Here is a 22,112-nt window from a genome sequence, read left to right as displayed (position 1 = left end):
TCCACTTCGTAAAAAGATCCCATGTTTTGCAAATGAACTGTCTCTTTACCTTAATTACACTTTCAAGCAACTTTGTCCTTTATACCGGAGTAATTCCTTCCAAAAGCCTCTTGGCTATGACACTGATCTTCCTTTCATAGTTGCCTCTTCTTCCCCAGTAAACTGGCATTGACCTTTTCCCTTTTTCCTGCTGAAAAGACGGAGATAGAAAAGAAAATGCTTAACCCCTTTCTGCATGGAGATGTCTGGGAAAACGTCACTTGCTGGAAAGCAGAGAAATCGGAAACGTCCTCGCCAAGTGAGAACTCACAAATGGGCAAGGATGGGGGGATCTTACAACCATTACTTTTTTTTATGGGGTAAATGGATTTAATAAGAGGAGGGTCATTTATTTATGACCTTAACTTGTATCTGATAGATTAATGGACCCGGCACATTTATTATAGAGACACCCAATTAGGAAAGGTGTTGAGAAGAATGAAGTTTTTGGGGGGAGAAGGAGTTGCAAATTTGCATTATGGGATTGGGGGTCCGATATAAATCAAAATGCCTTATCTGAAAAATGGAGGACATTTTGTTTTGTAGGTAACCTAAGGAGAGAAGAAAGGGAAGATATGGGCACTAAGGCCTCTTTCACACTTCAGTCTTTTGGCGTCAGTCTGAAACCGCCATTTTTTTTTGGCTGATCCGCTAATTTCCCATAGACATGCATTAGCGACGGATTGTGGCGGATGGTCGTCCGTTCCGTCGAAATTTGGCAGACGTTGTCTAGACATTGACGGACATTATAACGTTTTTTGTCTGAGCCGAAATGGCGGTTCGCGACGGATCCGTTGCGTCCACCATTCCAGAGAATCTGTCGAGACTGTCATTTCGGCGGATCCGTCGCCCCAATCCGCTTTTTCAATTGCGCATGCTCCAAAAAGTAGATACTTTTCCCAGACAACCCCCAAGTAACGGATCCATCAAAAAAATGGATCTGTTAGAACCGTTTTCTCAACAATTGTGACGGATCCGTTGATCTGTCACTATGTCGGAGCAGACTGACGCCAAACAACTGAAGTGTGAAAGAAGCCTAAGTAGTCAGTCCACCTTAGATCGAAGAGGGCTACCATACACAACTAAATATCTAACTCAGAAGTTGCCCAATCTGTGCCTAAAGCACATACAAATTCTTGCACTGAAATATATATTTTAAGTGTAAAAATAGAGGAAAAATTCAAAAAGTAAAAGTTTTTTTTTACTTATTTTTACATCCATTTAGATCTGGTTTGTGTATAATGGATATTTTGGGAATTAATTACAACATGTTTTTCTTATCTTGTAACTTGCCAGGTAGCCCCATGGCCTCCAACCCAACTGGTCAGGAACAGTGAGCCCCTGAAGCTGCGAAGCGCATACCTGGCTAAAGAGGCGCAGTGGCGTTGTTAAAATGACGCCACTGCGCCTCTTTAGCCAGGTATGCGCTTCGCAGCTTCAGGGGCTCACTGTTTTGCATGATTTGCATGAGTTTGCAATAAGGCCGCATCGTCCAAATTATGTTATCACTCCTGCAGGGGCGTTATAACGTGGAAAGAGGGCTGACCAGTCTGGGGAAACTAACGCCCCATCGATAATACATTGGACTTCTGTTGGTTTTCTGTGGCTGATTTGACGGCTTTTTTAAGGTCTGTTACAAGCTTGTACATGACAGTGAAGGGTCTCAGAGATAATATCACCCTGTTAATAATCTGCTTTCAGCTTTTTATTGTTTTTTTCATTACCGAGTTCCAAGCGCCATACCGATATAACGTTGTATCGACATATCTGTATCAGTGCTTGCTTTTGTGGCATGAGTTGTGCTTTTTAATGGCATCATTTTGGGTTGGATATAATGTATAAAAAGTATTTTCCCCAAAAAAAATTTTGAAAGAAAAAAACAGCAATTTCTCTACATTTTTTAGTTTGGATTTGATATTGCTATTCTGTATCGATAACACGTTACTTTATTCTGAGGGCGGCACAGTGTAATCACAGCAATAGCGACATTACAGTGTTCTATTTTTTACAACTTTCGCACAATAAAAACAATTTTATTTTAAAGAACAGAAAAACTTTCTGTGTTTCCGCCTTTGTGACATTTTTATATTTCTACCAACAGAGCTGTATGAGGGCAGAGACTCTAGATGGAGTTTTAATGATGACTTTTTGATCATTTTTAGCATTTTATTCTCTATTTTTGGGAGACAGCATGAACCAGTTATGAAAAGTTATTTTTACATTTTTTTTTATATTCTATGTATTTTTTTTAAATGCAATGGATAAAAGATGGATTTGTTTTATAGTAACTTTGTTACGCTTGCGGTGATAACAATGAAATCATAAAGAGACAGAGGGGCGCTTTTATTTTTATTTAAATGCGTGCACATTTTGAGCCAAAAATATTTTATTGTAATTGGTTTTATTAAAATTTTGCACCATTTGTCTTTTATAAGCTCTTTATTTCCCTGCACTTTTCTGGCTGCAGAATGAGTAAACTGGGAAGCCCTAAGTTATTTCTGATGTGACTTTTTTTTGCCTTTTTTTTAAGCTTCTCTCAACTGATTTTTGACCTCAAAATTCGGCACAACTTCCTTATAATCTGTTGTTATATATCTGTACCCAGGAGCTATATATATATATATACTTAAATGTTTGATATTTCCAGGTTTTTTTTAACTCCCATCATATTGTACGCGCTATGATTTTGTATTATTTATGACGACATTATAATGACAGGCATCCTACTGAAATGTTGCGGAAAATACGAAGGTAACTGGAAGGTGCGTATCTACATCCAAAAAATAATCAACTTAAAGACTATAATAATCAAAACGTTTTACAGAAATCCCACCAAAACGGAGTTCTCTACTAGAGATCATCAAACCCAAGGTGTAAAGTTCGGAGTTCTTACCGGTGCTGCTGAACTCCGAGAACGGATTTCTCCCGGAAGAGTTCTTTTTACATGAACTCAACTATGAATAAAAGTTTGGATGAAACCGAACATCCACGGGATCCACTCATCCCTATTCCCTACATATCTATTCTTTTTTTTTTTTTTGCAGTTAACCCCTTCAGCCCCCAAAAGCTGTTTGCACCTTCATGACATGACAAGGCCAATTTTTACCACTGTCAGTTTATGAAGTGATAACTCGGGAACTCTTCAACAGATCCCATTGATTCTAAGAATGTTTTTTTTTGTGACATATTGTCCTTTATGATAGTGGTAAAATTTCTTTGATATGACTTGTGTTTAGTGTTGAGCATTCCGATACCGCAAGTATCGGGTATCGGCCGATACTTGCGGTATCGGAATTCCGATACCGAGATCCGATACTTTTGTGGTATCGGGAATCGGTATCGGGATCGATATTAATGTGTAAAATAAAGAATAAAAATGAAAAATATTGATATACTCACCCTCTGACGCGCCCTGGTTGTAACCGCCAGCCTCCGTTCATAAGAATGAGCGCTTGAAAGTCCTTAGATGACGTCGCGGCCTGTGATTGGTCGCGTGGCGGTCACGTCGGAGAGGTGAGTATATCAATATTTTTTATTTTTATTCTTTATTTTACACATTAATATGGATCCCAGGGCCTGAAGGAGAGTTTCCTCTCCTTCAGACCCTGGGAACCATACAGGATACCGTCCGATACTTGGTGTCCCATTGACTTGTATTGGTATCGGGTATCGGCATCGGCGATATCCGATACTTTTCGGGTATCGGCCGATACTATCCGATACCGATACTTTCAAGTATCGGACGGTATCGCTCAACACTACTTGTGTTTAATTGCAAAACCTTCCAGAAATTTGGCAAACATTTAGACAATGTTGAAACTTTTAATTTTTATGCCCTTTAAAGCAGAGAGTCACATCGCACAAAATAGCCAATAAATAACGTTTCCCACATGTCTACTTTACATCAGCATAATTTTTTAAATATAATTATTTTTAGTTCGGAAGCTATATGGGTTAAAAGTTGACCAGCGACTTCTCATTTTTCCAGCAAAATTAAAAAAAACGTTTTTTATGGATCACATCATATTTAAAGTGACTTTGAGGGGTCTATATGACATAAAATACCCAAAAGTGACACCAGTCTCAAAACTGCACCCCTCAAGGTGCTCAAATCAAGAAGTTTATTAACCCTTCAGGTGCTTCACAGGAATTTTGGAATGTTGAAAAAAAAAAGAACGTAACTTTTTTCTCAAAATTTTACTTTAGACCCAATTTTTTTAATTTTTGCAAAGGTAACAGGAAAAATGGACACAAAATTTGTTGTACAATTTTTGGCGAGCATGCAGTTTCCTCATGTGTGGGGAAAAAAATACTGTTTGAGCACACAGCAAGGCGCGGAAGGGAAGGAGCGCCATTTGACTTTTTGAATGTAAAATTTGCTGGAATAATTATGTGCTTGGAGAGCCCCTAATGTGCCTAAACAGTGGAACCCCCCCTAGTGACATCATTTTGGAAATTAGACCCCTTAGGGAACTTATCTAGATGTGTGCTGCGCACCTTGAACCCCCAGATGTTTATAATATTGATTCGTGAAAATAAAAAAAATCAAATTTTCCTCACAAAAATGATTTTTAGCCCCAAATTTTTCATTTTTACAAGGGTAACAGGAGAAATTGCACCATACGATTTGTTGTACAATTTGATAAACTATTTGTGGAGGAGAACTACTTGGGGCGCACAGCAGGGCTTGGAAGGGAAGGAGCACCATTTGACCTTTTGAATGCAAAATTTGCTGGAATAATTAGCAGACGCCATGTGACACCATTTTGGAAGCTAGAGCCCTCAAGGAATGCGTCTAGATTTGTGTTGAGCACCTTGAACCTCCAGCTGCTTCACAGAAGTTTATAACATAGAGATGTAAAAATAAAAAAAATCACATTTTTCCCACAATTTTTCCCAATTTTTAATTTTCACAAGGATAGCAAAAGAAAGGGACCTCAAAACTTTTTGTGCAATTTCTCCTGAGTACGACGAAACCTCTTATGTGGCTAAAACTTTGCACAGTGCAAAGCTCGAAAGGGAATAAGCGCCATATTGGAGTTCACATTCTGCTGGGCTGGTTTCAGTATGCCATGTCACTTTGGCAGAGCCCCTGAGGTGCCAGGGTGCAGTGATCATATTGACAGCACAGGTGGGTCACAGAATTTTATGCCATTGGGCAGTGAAGAAAAAATAATTACATTTTAACAGCCAAAATTTTGTTTCATCCCCAGATTTTACATTTTTACACTGGGAAATGGGTAAAAATGAAACCAAAATTTGTCCCACAACTTTTGTTGAATGCAGAAATGCTGTATTTGTGGCTGTACAATATGGCTTGGCCATACGGCTAGACTCGGGAAAACTATTGGCAAATAGAGCTCCATTCCTCTCAAGTCTTGCCATATGGCTAAGCAGTACTGTTATACAGGATGCATCCAAGAGCGCAGAATTTTCTATAACAGTTTGCGGACTCCATATACAGAGCCCCTAAGTGCTAGAAGAACAAAATCCCCCCTCAAGTCACCCCATGTTGGAAATTATATCCCATTGGGAAGTTATCTATGATGATTTTGATTACATGGTAGTTTTCCAGAAACAAGTAGCAGTGGATGTTTTAGAGTGAAAATTGCAAACTAACGTTGTAGTGACCAGAACGTTGTAGTTCCCGTACATTTTGCCCAGCTCATGCACTTGTAAATTTTGCAGGCTCTCACTACAGAAATGCCAAACATGTGGCCACTAACTGCAGTTTACAGTGCCCACAAGTAGTATTCAACCCCCTGCAGATTTAGCAGGTTTAATAAGATGCAAATAAGTTAGAGCCTTCAAACTTCAAACAAGAGCAGGATTTATTAACAGATGCATAAATCTTACAAACCAAAAAGTTTTGTTGCTCAGTTAAATTTTTATAAATTTTAAACATAAAAGTGTGGGTCAATTATTATTCAACCCCTAGGTTTAATATTTTGTGGAATAACCTTTGTTTGCAATTACAGCTAATAATCGTCTTTTCTAAGACCTGATCAGGCCGGCACAGGTCTCTGGAGTTATCTTGGCCCACTCCTCCATGCAGATCTTCTCCAAGTTATCTAGGTTCTTTGGGTGTCTCATGTGGACTTTAATCTTGAGCTCCTTCCACAAGTTTTCAATTGGGTTAAGGTCAGGAGACTGACTAGGCCACTGCAACACCTTGATTTTTTGCCTCTTGAACCAGGCCTTGGTTTTCTTGGCTGTGTGCTTTGGGTCGTTGTCTTGTTGGAAGATGAAATGACGACCCATCTTAAGATCCTTGATGGAGGACCGGAGGTTCTTGGCCAAAATCTCCAGGTAGGCCGTGCTATCCATCTTCCCATGGATGCGGACCAGATGGCCAGGCCCCTTGGCTGAGAAACAGCCCCACAGCATGATGCTGCCACCACCATGCTTGACTGTAGGGATGGTATTCTTGGGGTCGTATGCAGTGCCATCCAGTCTCCAAACGTCACGTGTGTGGTTGGCACCAAAGATCTCCATCTTGGTCTCATCAGACCAGAGAACCTTGAACCAGTCAGTCTCAGAGTCCTCCAAGTGATCATGAGCAAACTGTAGACGAGCCTTGACATGACGTTTTGAAAGTAAAGGTACCTTACGGGCTCGTCTGGAACGGAGACCATTGCGGTGGAGTACGTTACTTATGGTATTGACTGAAACCAATGTCCCCACTGCCATGAGATCTTCCCGGAGCTCCTTCCTTGTTGTCCTTGGGTTAGCCTTGACTCTTCGGACAAGCCTGGCCTCGGCACAGGAGGAAACTTTCAAAGGCTGTCCAGGCCATGGAAGGCTAACAGTAGTTCCATAAGCCTTCCACTTCCGGATGATGCTCCCAACAGTGGAGACAGGTAGGCCCAACTCCTTGGAAAGGGTTTTGTACCCCTTGCCAGCCTTGTGACCCTCCACGATCTTGTCTCTGATGGCCTTGGAATGCTCCTTTGTCTTTCCCATGTTGACCATGTATGAGTGCTGTTCACAAGTTTGGGGAGGGTCTTAAATAGTCAGAAAAGGCTGGAAAAAGAGATAATTAATCCAAACATGTGAAGCTCATTGTTCTTTGTGCCTGAACTACTTCTTAATACTTTAGGGGAACCAAACAGAATTCCGGTGGGTTGAGGGGTTGAATAATAAATGACCCTCTGAAAAGACTTTTCCCAATTTAAAAAAAAAATAAACAAAGAAATAACATTCTTTTTTGCTGCAGTGCATTTCACACTTCCAGGCTGATCTACAGTCCAAATGTCACAATGCCAAGTTAATTCCAAATGTGTAAACCTGCTAAATCTGCAGGGGGTTGAATACTACTTGTAGGCACTGTATGTACACTGGGGCTCAGAAGAGATGGGGGCATTAGGATTTGGGAGCACAGAATTTGCAGAATTTCTTTTGGGGGGTGAGGTGTTATGACCTGGTGGTTAAGAGGCCACACTGATATGACCTGGTGGCTAAAACACAACATGGGACGAGCTCTGAGGAGGTGGTATCTCTACTGACCGCAGTTCCTAATCCTAACAACACTAGTAATAGCCGTGGGATGTTCCTGACTCTCCCTAGACACCTCGTCACAGCCTAAGAACTAACTACCCCTAAAGTAAGAAATAGAAAGCTATCTTGCCTCAGAGAAAACCCCCAAAGGAAAGACAGCCCCCCACAAATATTGACTGTGAGTGGAGAGGGAAATGACGTACACAGAAATGAAATCAGATTTCAGCAAAGGAGGCCAATACTAAACTTGATAGACAGAGAAAAAGGATACTGTGCGGTCAGTATTAAAAACTACAAAATCCACGCAGAGTTTACAAAAATGAACTCCACACCGACTCACGGTGTGGAGGGGCAAATCTGCTTCCCAGAGCTTCCAGCTAGCCTGAATATGACATAGTAACAAGCTGGACAAAAAGAGACATATTTGCAGAGCAATAAACTCCAAACAAATGGACAAACAAGAACTAGCAAAAACTTATCTTTTGCTGACAAGGACAGGCCATATGAGAAATCCAAGGAGAGAACCAAATCCAACCAAGAACATTGACAGCTGGCATGAACTAAAGCCCAGAGCAGGTTTAAATAACAAACCCAGGCAAGGCGATCAGTGGAGACAGCTGCTACAGCTACCTAAACGAGCAGCAGTTCCACTCGAAACCACCAGAGGGAGCCCAAGGGCAGAACTCACAAAAATACCATTAGCAACCACAGGAGGGAGCTCCAGAACGGAATTCACAACAGCGAGGGCCATTTTGCTTTTCCAGAGCCTTTGTGCTACCAGTAACGTGGAAGCCCCCTATATTCCCGTTAACAGATGATGGACCTGAGTGAGAGCTTGCTTTTCTTGTGGATTGAGTTGAAGCTTTTATTGGGAACATTTTACATAACAATTTGGATCACATTTATCTAGCGCTCTATGCTGAGCACTTACATTGGGGTTTTCCTTTAAATCTCCGAGTAACGTAATTCAGATGAAACCTCCAAGGAATCCATTCACTATAATGAGGCAGTTACTCTGGATTCCGTCTGGCCTCTGTTCAGCGGTGTCCTTTTTTTCAGAAGTGCACAAAACTGTGGCTGACGGCACTTTTATGCACTCTTAATAAAAAGACAGACATCGCTGTATCAAAGGCAAGATGGCGTCCACAGTGCCTCCATCTGCCTCATTAAATGGAATCTTCTACAGCAACCCAGCCTTAAAGGGAACTTGTCACCCCCCAGAGCTGGATGATGGGCAGCTGGGAGGCGGCTGAAACAGAGGGAGACGCCATACCTCTGGGACTCAATACAGGTATGGGGCGCAATTTATAAAAGTCAATATTTCAGTGTTACTAGGGATCAGAAACATAAGAGCCACCTTCACAGAATGCAGCCTTAGTGCTGCTGAAGGTGGCGATACCATATTTACATCTGGTTTTTCTGTTTGGCTGCTGTCACACACTAAAAAATGCTATTTATTTATTTATTTATTGCATCCCCATATTGAGAGCTATAACTTTTCCATATTTTGGCCCACAGAGACATGTGAGGGCATGTTTTTTTGTGGGACGAGTTGACTGTTTTATTGGTACCATTTTCACGCACATTACATTTTTTGATCACTTTCTACTCCAATTTTTGGGAGGCAGAATAAACAAAAAGCAACAATTCAGGAATTGTTTTTTTTGCCATTCTGCTTGTTGTAAAATTGATAATGCAGCTTTATTCTTCGGGTCAGTAGTATTACAGCGATACCTCATTTATATTGTTTTTTAATGTTTTGGCGCTTTTACACAATAAAAACTATTCTATATAAAAAAAAAAAATTTGCATCGCTTTATTCTGAGAGCTAAAACTTTTTTATTTTTCCGCTGATGGAGCTGTATGGCAGCCTGTTTTTTGTGGGACAAGATGACGGTTTCAGCGTCACCATTTTTCTTTACATTAGCCTTTTTGATTGTGTTTTATTCCACTTTTGTTTCTTCGGTATATATATATATATCTACACTCACTGGCCACTTTATTAGGTACACCTGTCCAACTTCTTGTTAACACTTAATTTCTAATCAGCCAATCACATGGCGGCAACTCAGTGCATTTAGGCATGTAGACATGGTCAAGACAATCTCCTGCAGTTCAAACCGAGCATCAGTATGGGGAAGAAAGGTGATTTGAGTGCCTTTGAACGTGGCATGGTTGTTGGTGCCAGAAGGGCTGGTCTGAGTATTTCAGAAACTGCTGATCTACTGGGATTTTCACGCACAACCATCTCTAGGGTTTACAGAGAATGGTCCGAAAAAGAAAAAAAATCCAGTGAGCGGCAGTTCTGTGGGCGGAAATGCCTTGTTGATGCCAGAGGTCAGAGGAGAATGGGCAGACTGGTTCGAGCTGATAGAAAGGCAACAGTGACTCAAATCGCCACCCGTTACAACCAAGGTAGGCCTAAGAGCATCTCTGAACGCACAGTGCGTCGAACTTTGAGGCAGATGGGCTACAGCAGCAGAAGACCACACCGGGTACCACTCCTTTCAGCTAAGAACAGGAAACTGAGGCTACAATTTGTACAAGCTCATCGAAATTGGACAGTAGAAGATTGGAAAAACGTTGCTTGGTCTGATGAGTCTCGATTTCTGCTGCGACATTCGGATGGTAGGGTCAGAATTTGGCGTAAACAACATGAAAGCATGGATCCATCCTGCCTTGTATGGAGCATCTTTGGGATGTGCAGCCGACAAATCTGCGGCAACTGTGTGATGCCATCATGTCAATATGGACCAAAATCTCTGAGGAATGCTTCCAGCACCTTGTTGAATCTATGCCACGAAGAATTGAGGCAGTTCTGAAGGCAAAAGGGGGTCCAACCCGTTACTAGCATGGTGTACCTAATAAAGTGGCCGGTGAGTGTATGTACACAGTGACTGCACCAGCAGAATAGTGAGTGCAGCTCTGGAGTATAATACAGGAGGTAACTCAGGATCAGTAATGTAATGTATGTACACAGTGACTGCACCAGCAGAATAGTGAGTGCAGCTCTGGAGTATAATACAGGATGTAACTCAGGATCAGTAATGTAATGTATGTACACAATGACTGCGCCAGCAGAATAGTGAGTGCAGCTCTGGAGTATAATACAGGATGTCACTCAGGAACAGTAATGTGACATCATGTATGTACACAGTGACTGCACCAGCAGAATAGTGAGTGCAGCTCTGGGGTATAATACAGGATGTAACTCAGGATCAGTAATTTAATGTATGTACACAGTGACTGCACCAGCAGAATAGTGAGTGCAGCTCTGGGGTATAATACAGGATGTAACTCAGGATCTGTAATGTAATGTATGTACACAGTGACTGCACCAGCAGAATAGTGAGTGCAGCTCTGGGGTATAATACAGGATGTAACTCAGGATCAGTAATGTAATGTATATACACAGTGACTGCACCAGCAGAATAGTGAGTGCAGCTCTGGAGTATAATACAGGATGTAACTCAGGATCAGTAATGTAATGTATATACACAGTGACTGCACCAGCAGAATAGTGAGTGCAGCTCTGGAGTATAATACAGGATGTAACTCAGGATTAGTAATGTAATGTATGTACACAGTGACTGCAGCAGCAGAATAGTGAGTGCAGCTCTGGAGTATAATACAGGCTGTAACTCAGGATCAGTAATGTAATGTATGTACACAGTGACTGCACCAGCAGAATAGTGAGTGCAGCTCTGGGGTATAATACAGGAAGTAACTCAGGATCAGTAATGTAATGTATATACACAGTGACTGCACCAGCAGAATAGTGAGAGCAGCTCTGGCGTATAATACAGGATGTAACTCAGGATCAGTAATGTAATGTATGTACACAGTGACTCAGTGACTGCACCAGCAGAATAGTGAGTGCAGCTCTGGAGTATAATACAGGATGTAACTCAGGATCAGTAATGTAATGTATGTACACAGTGACTGCAACAGCAGAATAGTGAGTGCAGCTCTGGAGTATAATACAGGGTGTAACTCAGGATCAGTAATGTAATGTATGTACACAGTGACTGCACCAGCAGAATAGTGAGTGCAGCTCTGGAGTATTATACAGGAGGTAACTCAGGATCAGTAATGTAATATACACTCACTGGCCACTTTATTAGGTACACCTGTCCAACTTCTTGTTAACACTTAATTTCTAATCAGCCAATCACATGGCGGCAACTCAGTGCATTTAGGCATGTAGACATGGTCAAGACAATCTCCTGCAGTTCAAACCGAGCATCAGTATGGGGAAGAAAGGTGATTTGAGTGCCTTTGAACGTGGCATGGTTGTTGGTGCCAGAAGGGCTGGTCTGAGTATTTCAGAAACTGCTGATCTACTGGGATTTTCACGCACAACCATCTCTAGGGTTTACAGAGAATGGTCCGAAAAAGAAAAAAAATCCAGTGAGCGGCAGTTCTGTGGGCGGAAATGCCTTGTTGATGCCAGAGGTCAGAGGAGAATGGGCAGACTGGTTCGAGCTGATAGAAAGGCAACAGTGACTCAAATCGCCACCCGTTACAACCAAGGTAGGCCTAAGAGCATCTCTGAACGCACAGTGCGTCGAACTTTGAGGCAGATGGGCTACAGCAGCAGAAGACCACACCGGGTACCACTCCTTTCAGCTAAGAACAGGAAACTGAGGCTACAATTTGTACAAGCTCATCGAAATTGGACAGTAGAAGATTGGAAAAACGTTGCTTGGTCTGATGAGTCTCGATTTCTGCTGCGACATTCGGATGGTAGGGTCAGAATTTGGCGTAAACAACATGAAAGCATGGATCCATCCTGCCTTGTATGGAGCATCTTTGGGATGTGCAGCCGACAAATCTGCGGCAACTGTGTGATGCCATCATGTTAATATGGACCATAATCTCTGAGGAATGCTTCCAGCACCTTGTTGAATCTATGCCACGAAGAATTGAGGCAGTTCTGAAGGCAAAAGGGGTCCAACCCGTTACTAGCATGGTGTACCTAATAAAGTGGCCGGTGAGTGTATATATATATATATATATATATATATATATATACATATATATATACTAGATGGTGGCCCGATTCTAACGCATCGGGTATTCTAGAGTATGCATGTCCACGTAGTATATTGCCCATTTACGTAGTATATTGCCCAGCGACGTAGTATATTGCCCAGCTACATAATATACAGCACAGCGACGTAGGATATTGCACAGAGCCACATAGTATATTGCACAGCTTTGTAGTATATTGCCCAGCCTTGTAGTATACAGCAGAGCCACGTAGGATATTGCCCAGTGGCGTAGTATATTACCGAGGCACGTATGTCACAGGGCCAAAAAATAAAAAATAAACATACTCACCTAAGGGCCCCTTGTAGTGTATCATACTCACCATTCTTGTCGCTGCTCCTCTGCGTCCCGCCTCTCCTCTTCCTGGGATCCTGTGCAGATGGTAGTGGTCGGCTTCAGGAAAATGGCCGCTGGATGCGGCGCGTGCGCAGATCGAGATCGTGGCGGCCATTTTCCTGAAGCCGAGTTCCATTGCAAGTGCCAGGGCTGGTGGGAGCAGGATGTATGAAGACGTCGCGGTCACATGACCGTGACGTCACGGCAGGTACTTGCCGCACACCAGCCCTGGGACGGGACTGCACCACAAGCTGACGCTTGTAATGGAGCGGTCCGGGGAGCGTGGCGAGGAGCGAGAAAGGCGGCGGAGGGTGAGTATAGCAGGTTTTTTTTTTTTATGTATTATTTTTAACATTACATTTTGTACTATTGATGCCGCATAGGCAGCGTCAATAGTACAAAGTTGGGGACACACAGGGTAATAGCAGCGGTAACGGAGTGCGCTACCCGCGGCATAACGCGGTCCGTTACCGCCGGCATTAACCCTGTGTGAGCGGTGTATGCGGGCGCCGGCAGTGAGTGCGGGGAGTAAGCGGCCATTTTTTTCTGGACTGTGCGCGTCGCTGATTGGTCGCGGCAGCCATGACAGGCAGCTGCCGAGACAAATCAGCGAACGAATAACGGTGACAGACAGAAGGACAGACGGAAGTACCCTTAGACAATTATATAGTAGATATGTAGTTATTTTTTTTTTATATTTTTACAACTTTTCTCATTTTTTTTTTAAACTTTTTTTACTTTATCCCACTATGGGACTTTCACTTTCTGCAGTCTGATCGCAGTTATAAGGTATAGTAATGCAGGAGCAGGAGTATTGCTATACCTTTTAGCCTGTCAGCCCTGCAGACACAAGTTAGTTTGACCATGCACTGAGCATGATCTAACTATCTTGCTAGTGCCTGGTGACCCAGTTGTCATGATGAAATTGGGTCACCATGAAAAGGATCGGGACCCACGATGACGTTTCGGGGTCTCTAATCCAAGGGCAGAGGGGCTTTTATCCCTCTGTTTGCTCTCTAAATGCTGCGATCACATTGATAATAGCATTTAGGGGGTTAAAGTGCTGGCACTGAGAGCCGGGTGTCAGCTGTCAGAATCAGCTGACACCTGGTGGCGATCGCACTCGCACAGCCTCTGTGTGCGTAAGATAGCCAGGACGTATCCAGACGTCCAAGTTCGGTAAGTACCAGCCGACTTGGATGTATGGATACGTCTAAGGTCGTGAAGGGGTTAAATGCCTTAGAGGTGGGTTTTAATTTAAGGGTATGGATTGATGGTCTGTATCCTTCTGCAGTCAAGGCAGTGGGGGGAGGTTCCTGCTGCAGCCACATACAACACAATGAGAAGGAGGAGGTAGACGTGTCTGATCTCTTGAGGTACACAGAGAAGATTTCTTCATATATTTCGTCTACTTCTCCTATGTGTATATCCTGTACATGCTGGGGGCAGAATGATTGACGGGTCACCCAGACTAGTCCTGGTACGCACTCCGGCACTACAAATACTGCAGTAGCACTTAGAGATAAAACATTAAAAATGGCATTAGGAGGCTGATAAAGCGTTCCTGATACCTTCTAGGAGTAATTTCTAATATTTTCTTTTAATGTGTTGAGATATGTCTGTACAAAACTGTACTGAAGTCAGAATCCTTCCTGCATAACATCACCTCCCTGTTTGCACCGTTAACTTGTTTGTACCGAACTATTTGCATAAAATAGAGACAACTCTCGAAAGCCCTGTGCACCAAAACCCCATCGGAAGATATTGTTGAGAAAGCACAACAAGCCCAGTCTTCGGCGTTGCCCCGGTCAATGTGCTGCTTTAAATTTACATCAAATATTAGTCTTACCTAACATCCTAGATCACTATCTAACGTCCTATCAGTTACGGGTGCAAGATATTAGCACAATGAACAAAGGCAAAGGTACCATTAAGGAAAATTCTTCAACTGTCTCGTTTGTACAAGGGTTAGATCAATTTAGAACATAGACACAAAAACCGTGCTGTCTTTTTATCAGTTGTCTAATTCACCAGAGAATCTCGGCACTGTTCACCCGAAAAAAAAAATGCTTCCTGAGAAATGGAACTTTCCAGGGCAAAAGGACGAAGAGACTTTGTTGAAACCCCTTTTCAGAATATGATTAGACGGAGATAAAGGTCTTTAGGTTTAGTGCTTCTGGCTTCCATTGACTTCCCTTCCCGTGTTCTATTGGAGGCCAAAGAGGTAACTCTGGTAGGTGTCTATTTACTATAATTCGGCTTCAGTCGACCTTCAATAGACCTGTCTCAACAATGTTTATCAGATCAGAACATTCCTATTTTCTCTACCTTACCATTGTCTGTGCCTTGTGAGAAGGAGAGGGGGATGAGTTGACTTTCTTCCCTTCCTCCATTCCGCATTCGGCATTTGGAGACTGTGATACTTAGAACCAAGTGTTTGGGCAGGGAACTGTTGACAGACCAACAAAGGAGACATCACTTGGAGGATAATAAAGCCATTCTGTGCTCTTACTGGAACACTGCATCCATAGTTTCGTGCTGTCTATTAGACTTGTTGCAGAGTGGGCCTATTTTCTTCTTCGTTTTGTGAGGGAGAATGAGATCTGTCGTTGTTGCACATTTACAGTATAATGTGTTGAGTTGGGTTTTCATGTTAATTTTAGGTAATTAGAAGCTTGATGATTGCAATTTAGACTTCTCCAATATCTTTAGCGCCCTCATCAGACCTGGGGTTGCTTTACCGGTCACTAGTCTGTGTTTAACTGTAGTGCTCACCAATGATAATGGTGACCTTTACCAGCACCTCCACTGATCAGATGTTCTTTGCTCTGGTGGCTGCCTCCACATGTACATGTAGAACTAAGCTGCACTGCAGAACTCCTATAAGTCCAGATGTCTAACATCACGTTGGTCTCTCTCCTGCTGCCTTAACAGCTCTTGTCCATCGGTGAATGAATGGTACAAGACCTTTGAAGGTATCTCGGAAGGTTTTCCAGAAGAATATTGTCCCATCATGTTGCCTCTACTGGTTACTCTTTCTCCAATACAGAAACTTAGTGCCATCTCTTTCCCAGGTTACTGTCACATGCGCTGCTAGATGTTAGCCTTTGGTTCTCCCAAACCGTTTGTTGAAAAAACAGAGAACTGATGAGGAGGAGGATGCTGACTGCTAGAGCCAGCTCCCTTCTATTATACCTGAGCAAGGTAAATCTTTTTCTTTCCAAGCTTCACTCTTGTGGAATGACACCAGTAGCGTGATAAAGTCATGTATGTCACTTCCAGTGACACTGCTCCGTGCCCAGGCCTGACCTGGAGTGGCGAGACCTCTATTATTTGGGGATCGTCTGCATGAACATGGGACAAGTGCAGACATGGACATACCATTGGTTCAACCTATGCAGCTGCAAAGAAGTCCAAGAGGTATGGGGGTCACTACTTCCAAAGCAGTAAATAACTTCTGTCACACACACACCTAAATGTGTGCATTATATTTAGTTTTTTGACTGCAACGGGCCCATATGCTGTTCTTTCAGTGAGGCCCTCTTTTCACTGTTTCCACTTTTGGGAAAGTGAGTATATTGCGGGGGCCCTATGTATTATGATGCATGTCACAGGGGGCACAGTGTAGTAAAATTTATTTTAGGGTTAACAGTGAGTATTGTAATTCATTTTTGCGGTGAAGTATATATTATACTTTTCTTTCAGGGATACAGCGCATATAATCGGTGTAGTATTTCCAGAAATACAATATAATGCTCAAGATGGCATAGGGTTTGCATTATTTTTACATGGCACATGATGCTGCTGTCAAGCTAAACATTGTGTTTTGTTTCATAGGATGATGTGAATATCGGCTGAAAAGGGGAAAAGCTGCAGATACTGAAGCGGCAAGCTTTGCTGAAGAGAGATGTACATGGCAGAAGAGAGCACCATATTGAGAAGAACACACAAGACCCACCATATACTAGGAACACCCCACAAGACCCCCACATGACTCACCATATACTAAGAAAACCCCACAATACCCACCATATACTAGGAACATCCCACAAGACCCACCATGCACTAAGAACACCCCACAGGACCCATTGTATATTAGGAACACCCCACAAGACCCATTATATATTAGGAACACCCCATAAGACCCACCATATACTACGAATACCTCACAGGACCCACTATATATTAGGAACACCCCACAAGACCCACCATATACCAGGAGCACCCCACAAGACCCATTAGATATTAGGAACACCCCACAAGACCCACCATATACTAGGAATACCTCACAAGACCCACTATATATTAAGAACACCCCACAAGACCCACCATATACCAGGAACACCCCACAAGACCCATTATATATTAGGAACACCCCACAACACCCACCATATACTAGGAATACCTCACAAGACCCACTATATAGTAGGAACACTCCACAAGAAACCACGAGACCCACCATACACTAAGAACACCCCACAAGACCCACCATATACTATGAACACCCCACAAGATCCATTATATGTTAGGAACACCCCACAAGACCCAACATATAATAGGAACACCCCACAAGACACCACTAGACCCACCATACCCTAAGAACACCCCACAAGACCCACTATGTACTAGGAACACCCACAAGACCCACCATATACTAGGAAAAACCACAAGACCCACCACATATTAGGAACACCCCACAAGACCCAACATATGCTAGGAACACCCCACAAGAACCACCATATACTTGGAAAATCCCACAAGACCCACCATATATCAGGAACACCCCACAATAACAACCATATACTAGGAACACCCCACAAGACCCACCATATATTAGGAACACCGCACAATACTCACCATATACTAGGAACACCTCACAGGACTCATCATATATGAAGAACACCCCACAAGACCCAACATTTACTAGGAACACACCACAAGACCCAACATATGCTAGGATCACCGCACAAAAACCACCACACACTAGGAAAATTCCACAAGACCCACCATATATCAGGAACACCCCACAATAGCAACCATATACTAGGAACACCCCACAAGACCCACCATATATTAGGAACACCCCAGAAGACCCAACATATACTAGGAACACCTCACAAGACCCACCATATACTAGGAACACCCCAGAAGACCCAGCATATACTAGGAACACCTCACAAGACCCAACATATAATAGGAACACCTCACAAGGCTCATCATATATGAAGAACACCCCACAAGACCCACTATATATTAGGAACACCCCACAAGCCACACCATACACTAAGAACACCCCACAATACCCACCATATGCTAGGAACACTCCACAAGGCCCATCATATATTACGAACACCCCAGAAGACCCACCATATACTAGGAACATCCCACAAGACCCAGCATATACTAGAAACACCTCACAAGACCCAACATATACTAAGAAAACCCCACAATATCCACCATATACTAAGAACACACCACAAGACCTGTTACGGAGAAGCGGGGTCATTGGGTGCTCTCGTCCACTGGCCCGGCTGTCTTTAGCATGACTGCATGGCCCACGGCTCATACCACTGAACGCCCGCTCTATCTCCCAGTGGGCAATACACTACACAGACAACACAGGGTTAAGGTAAAACAGGGTGGCAATACTTTATTGAACCACAGCACACAATAGCAAACAGAACATTCCCAACATGCCTGGAATTGTATGGGTACATGGGCGCATATAAAATATCACTGCGTCTCCACGTATTTCCAGTACGACATGATGTCAGAGCTCCCAGAGTCGCTACTCCATCTGTGGCTGAACACACAGAGAAGGGAAAACGACAAGCATAGGGAGATGTGTTGTGAATTCCGTTCACGGGCTCCCTCCTGTGGTCGTGAATGGTACTTTGGTGAGTTCTGTCCTTGGACACCCTCTGGTGGCTTTGAGTGGAACTGCTGATCTTTGAGGTTGGCTTTCTCAGCTGCCCTCGTTTATTGCTGCTGCTGACTTCCCTATTTAACTCTGCCCAGGTCGTTAGTTCATGCCAGCTGTCAATGTCTCAGTACTGGTTCAGATCTCTCTTGGAATTCTAAGATGACCTGACTACTCCAGCAGAAGCTAAGTCCTTGCTAGTCATTTGCTGTTCATTGGTTTTTGAATATATTTTTCACTACATGCTATGTTTCAGTCCAGCCTGCTATTATGATATTTCCTTGCTAGCTGGAAGCTCTGGGGGTGCAGAGCTGCACCTCCACACCGTGAGTCGGTGTGGAGATCTTTTTGCACACTCTGCGTGGTTTTTGTAGTTTTTATACTGACCGCATAGTTCCCATTCCTATCCTCTGTCTTTCTAGAGAAGATTCGGCCTCCTTTGCTAAAATCTGTTTCATTCCTGTGTTTGTCACTTCCCTCTTAACTCACAGTTAATATTTGTGGGGGGCTACCTTTACTTTGGGGAATTTCTCTGAGGCTAGCTAGGCTGCTATTTCTATCTTTAGGGGTAGTTAGCTCTTAGGCTGTGAAGAGGCGTCTAGGGAGAGTTAGGTACGCTCCACGACTATTTCTAGTGTGTGTGATAGGATTAGGGATTGCGGTCAGTAGAGTTACCACTTCCTCAGAGCTTGTCCCAAGTTTTCTGTTTTAACCATCAGGTCACTTCGGGTGCTCCTAACCACCAGGTCATAACAGAGATGACCAAGAACTGTCCATAGAGTCCATACAAGGTCCAAAGCCAGTTGACACGATGTCAGAGCTCCCAGGGTCACATGGGCGCATATAAAAGATCACTGCGACTCCATGTATTTCCAGTATGACATGATGTCAGAGCTCCCAGGGTCGCTACTCCATCTGTGGATGAATGCACAGAGAAGGGGTAACGACAAGCATAGGGAGATGACCAAGAATTGTCCATAGAGTCCATACAAGGTCCAAAGCCAGTTGACATGATGTCAGAGCTCCCAGGGTCGCTACTCCATCTGTGGATGAACGCACAGAGAAGGGGTAACGACAAGCATAGGGAGATGACCAAGAACTGTCTATAGAGTCCATACAAGGTCCAAAGCCAGTTGAGACGAGAGTCACCACCTGGCTTATCTGACCATCTCCATGGAACCATGCGACCAGCGGGTCCCAACCCTGGCTTTCTCTAAACATATCCATGGTGCAGAGATGGTCACTGGATCAGATCTGTGTTCTTCCAACCCCTAGGTTGTATCCTATAGAATCCTAGATCAGTGTCCCTCGTGATGGTGCCATGATGAATTGGCTGCAGTCCTTTCTCTTGTCTGTTGGGTGGTTTTCAGAATGTCTTGCTCCTAGCTCTGAATAACTTCAGACTCTTTATACCCAAGGCATGTAAGCTACCCTTAGAACCACCCAGGGTCTTTCAGTCCAACATCAAGAAAAGGTAAACAATGGTGATGGGATTAAGTATATTAGCATATAAGCACACATCAGCAAACAAAGGTCAACACACTCAATGTACAGTCACCACTACAGACTTAAGGTACCGTCACACTAAACGACTTTATAACGATATCGCTAGCGATCCGTGACGTTGCAGCGTCCTCGCTAGCGATATCGTTTAGTTTGACACGCAGCAGCGATCAGGATCCTGCTGTGATATCGCTGGTCGGAGCTAGAAGTCCAGAACTTTATTTGGTCGTCAGGTCGGCGTGTATCGTCGTGTTTGACAGTAAAAGCAACGATGCCAGCAATGTTAAACATGGAGCTAACGACCTGTGAGAACGATAAGTGAGTCACCGTTACGTCACAGGATCGCTCCTGCATCGTTCTGGAGCTGCTGTGTTTGACATCTCTACAGCGACCTAAACAGCGACGCTGCAGCGATCGGATCGTTGTCTATATCGCTGCAGCGTCGCTTAGTGTGACGGTACCTTTAAGGTACCTTCACACTAATGGCCCCGTCTCACATAGCGATTTGCCAACGATCACGACCAGCGATACGACCTGGCCGTGATCGTTGGTAAGTCGTTGTGTGGTCGCTGGGGAGCTGTCACACAGACAGCTCTCTCCAGCGACCAACGATCAGGGGAACGACTTCGGCATCGTTGAAAATGTCTTCAACGATGCCGAAGTCCCCCTGCAGCACCCGGGTAACCAGGGTAAACATTGGGTTACTAAGCGCAGGGCCGCGCTTAGTTACCCGATGTTTACCCTGGTTACCAAAAAAAACAAACAGTACATACTCGCCTTTCGGTGTCCGTCACGTCCCTTGCCGTCTACTTCCTGCTCTGACTGAGTGCCGCCGTACAGTGAGAGCAGAGCGCAGCGGTGACGTCACCGCTGTGCTGTGCTCTCACTGTACGGCGGCACTCAGTCAGAGCAGGAAGCGGACGGCAAGGGACCTGACGGACATCAGATGGTGAGTATGTAGTGTTTGTTTTTTTTTACATTTACGCTGGTAACCAGGGTAAACATCGGGTTACTAAGCGCGGCCCTGCGCTTAGTAACCCGATGTTTACCCTGGTTACCAGTGAAGACATCGCTGGATCGGTGTCACACACACCGATTCAGTGATGTCAGCGGGACCTCAATGACCAAAAAAAGGTCCAGGCCATTCCGACACGACCAGCGATCTCACAGCAGGGGCCGGGTCGCTGGTACGTGTCACACATAGCGAGATCGCTACTGAGGTCGCTGTTGCGTCACAAAACTTGTGACTCAGCAGCGATCTCGCTAGCGATCTCGCTATGTGAGACGGGGCCTTAAGCGACGCTGCAGTGATACAGACAACGATGCCGATCGCTGCAGCATCGCTGTTTAGTCGTTGTGTGGTCGCTGGGGAGCTGTCACACAGACAGCTCTCCAGTGACCAACGATGCCGAAGTCCCCTGGTAACCAGGGTAAACATCGGGTTACTAAGCGCAGGGCCGCGCTTAGTAACCCGATGTTTACCCTGGTTCCCATTGTAAAAGTAAAAAAAAAACACATACTCACATTCCGGTGCCTGGCGTCCGCTTCCCTGCACTCCTCCTGCATCCTGTGTCAGCGCCGAACATCTCCGGCATCTCCCACAGAGCAGAGCGGTGACGTCACCGCTCTGCTTTACGGCCGGCACTTACACAGGATGCAGGAGGAGTGCAGGGAAGCGGACGCCGGGCACCGGAATGTGAGTATGTGTTTTTTTTTTTACTTTTACAATGGTAACCAGGGTAAACATCGGGTTACTACGCGCGGC

The 22,112-nt window shown here is 44.0% G+C and overlaps 1 long non-coding RNA gene across 2 annotated transcripts in view; it reads right to left on the bottom strand.

Moving 5' to 3' along the window:
- Positions 1–22,112, bottom strand: part of LOC143793149 (uncharacterized) — a 69,158-nt gene that overhangs the window by 27,180 nt on the left and 19,866 nt on the right. For both annotated transcript variants that reach the window (XR_013220064.1, XR_013220065.1), the window contains exon 2: positions 50–190. This is a non-coding gene — a long non-coding RNA (uncharacterized LOC143793149). The remainder of the gene's footprint in view (positions 1–49; positions 191–22,112) is intronic.

This window comes from Ranitomeya variabilis, chromosome 1, assembly GCF_051348905.1.
Source record: "Ranitomeya variabilis isolate aRanVar5 chromosome 1, aRanVar5.hap1, whole genome shotgun sequence".
In the NCBI taxonomy this organism is placed as follows: Eukaryota; Metazoa; Chordata; class Amphibia; order Anura; family Dendrobatidae; genus Ranitomeya; species Ranitomeya variabilis.
Note: the sequence above shows the minus strand (reverse complement) of the source record. Positions and strands in the feature narration are given on the sequence as shown.